Below are 3,037 nucleotides of genomic sequence, written 5' to 3'. Positions count from 1 at the left end.
AATATATCATGCCGACATCCAAGGCACATATTGTTGCCTGGCCTGTATTGTTGTCACCGGCGACAATATATCATGCCGACATCCAAGGTACAAATTATCGCCTGGCCTGTATTGTTGTCACCGGCGACAATATATCATGCCGACATGCAGGGTACAAATTGTCACCTGGTCTGTATTGTCGTCACTGGCGACGATATATCATGCCGACATCCAAGGCACATATTGTCGCCTGGCCTGTATCATAGTCACCGGCGACAACATATCATGCCGACATTCAATGCACATAATGTCGCCTGGCCTGTATCATAGTCACCGGCGACAATATATTATGCCGACAAGGCACATATTGTCACACTAATGCTATATTATTATTATTATATAATGGCAGTATCAATACAAGGTGGGGTGGGGGTGGTGGGTGGAGGGGTGGGTGGGAATCAACAGCATTGGCGACAATATGTGCTGTGCAAGGTTTTTGGTTTTGTTTTGTTTTTGTTTTTGGTGTGTGTGTGTGTGTGTGTGCGTGCGTGCGCGTGTGCGTGCGTGTGTGTGCGTGTGTGTGTGCGCGCGCAATTTATGTGAGAGTGTGAGCGTTTGTGTGTCTTACGAGTTAACATTATTCATGCATAGTCGTTTCTTGTAGGATGATGTGGACTTTGTGAGTGACCCTGTATGTGTGTGTGTGTGTGTGTGTGTGTGTGTGTGTGTGTGTGTGTGTGTGTGTGTGTGTGTGTGTGTGTGTGTGTATGGTTTCCTTATGGCTTCTCGGACCAAGGGTATTGCGAACTCTTTTTTTTTTCCTCCAACTAATTTATTTACGCAAAACGTTTCAGTTTGCGATCAGTTATGTGGTGCTCATGATTTGCGAAACGCATTGATCAAGACTTATCATTGGAAAGCAGATAAGTGTTTTATTGTGTCAATCGTGTAACCCATTCAAGAAGTAAGTTCAGTGACCCGGTACGAATAGACCACCCACCCCTTTTCTCATGTTGACTCACTTGTGTAAACAAAGTGAGTCTATGTTTTAACCCGGTGTTCGGTTGTGTGTGTGTGTGTGTGTGTGTGTGTGTGTGTGTGTGTGTGTGTGTGTGTGTGTGTGTGTGTGTGTGTGTGTGTGTCTGTGTGTCTGTGTGTCCGTGGTAAACTTTAACATTGACATTTTCTCTGCAAATACTTTGTCATTTGACACCAAATTTGGCATAAAAATAGGAAAAATTCAGTTCTTTCCAGTCATCTTGTTTAAAACAATATTGCACCTCTGGGATGGGCACAAAAAAATAAAAAAGAAGCCTAATTATATGCAAACTGCATTTACTGGTTCAAATCGTATCTCACTGATCGATTCCAGTCTGTCATTGTTGATAATTTCCAGTCTGAACCCGTTAAAATTGAACATGGAGTCCCACAGGGATCTGTTTTAGGCCCAGTGCTCTTCACACTGTACACTGCTCCTCTCGCTGAAATTATCAACCGCCATAATGTCAGTCATCATTCTTACGCTGATGACACTCAACTCCAGAAGAGTGATACACCTGAAAAACTGTTGTCGCTCTTGCAAGAAACATCTAACTGCTTCCTGGATATTCAAAATTGGATGACTCTAAATAAGTTACAATTGAATGCGGACAAAACTGAAGCAATGATCATAGGAACTAAACAAAAACTCTCTTCCATTACAACTAATACAATCAAACTTGGCAGTACATCCATCCCTCTGTCCACTTCAGTCAGGAACCTCGGCGTTGTCCTTGACAACACACTGTCCATGCAAACATTTATCAATCAGACATGTCAATCCTGCTACTGTCAACTGCGGCGCATCAGTTCCATCCGGAAATATCTGTCCACTGACGCAACATCTAGACTTGTCGTTTCTCTCATTCTCTCTCGCCTTGACTACTGTAACTCTCTATTGTCTGGTTTGCCTGCTTCATCCATTCAGTCCCTTCAGCGCATACAAAATTCTGCTGCCCGACTCGTCCTCAGAAAGAAAAGATCTGAGCACACCACTCCTCTTTTGCAACATCTCCACTGGCTCCCTGTCTCACACCGAATAAAGTACAAGATCAGCACTCTATGCTACAAATGTATTCACAAATTAGCCCCTTCCTATCTCTGTGCCTGCCTTCACCTCTACACTCCATCTCGCTCACTACGATCAGCTTCGGATCCACTCCACTTACATATACCCAGATTCAAACTCTCGACTGTTGGCCACCGTTCTTTCTCTGTCTCTGGACCTTGCAATTGGAATGAACTTCCTCTTTCGCTTCGTCAAGTCTCCACACTCAGCTCTTTCAAGTCTGGCCTTAAAACCCACCTCTTCCCAAAGTAGCCTCCCTTCCCTGCCTCTTCCTTGTCTTTTTAGTTTTTTTCAGTTTTAGAGTTATGCTTGCGTGAGAATGACTGGTGCGAAAGCGCTTTGATTTGTTTATGCACAAGATTTAGCGCTATACAAATACCATTATTATTATTATTATTATATTATATTTTTTGTATTCTCTAAACTTGGCACTTTGACCTCTTATTCTGACCCAACAACAAGAGCAGTCATTATTATCATTTTGTGTTCAAACAGGAACTTCTTTTGCTAAGCATGGAAGTTTTATTTATTTTGCAAACGTTTTGGTGCAGAGAGTAAAGAAGGGAAATTACTCTGTAATTAATGCTAGGGGACTTAATTTATCACAAGTGAGTCTTGAAGGCCTTGCCTCTCTTGTTGATATTCATTTTCTTTTCGTTATCTGAAAATTGTGTTTTGGCGCGAAACATTCAGATATAAAAAAAAACAAAGCAAACTGCGGATTATTCCTTTACCACGTCAAAAAAAAAAAAAAAAAAAAAAAAAAAAAAAAGAAAAGAAAAAAGAAGAAGTTATCTTATGTCTCGTTTCTCTCTCTGCGTTGATTAGTATTATAATCATCATCAGTGGTAGTAGTAGTAGTAGTGGTAGTAGTATTTACCATTGTTCTTATTGCTGTGTCTTATCCTTACTGTTTTTGTTGTCACAAGGACAGCTTGGAAGACTAGGCAA

The sequence above is a fragment of the Babylonia areolata genome, chromosome 29, assembly GCF_041734735.1.
Source record: "Babylonia areolata isolate BAREFJ2019XMU chromosome 29, ASM4173473v1, whole genome shotgun sequence".
Classification (NCBI taxonomy): Eukaryota; Metazoa; Mollusca; class Gastropoda; order Neogastropoda; family Buccinidae; genus Babylonia; species Babylonia areolata.
Note: the sequence above shows the minus strand (reverse complement) of the source record.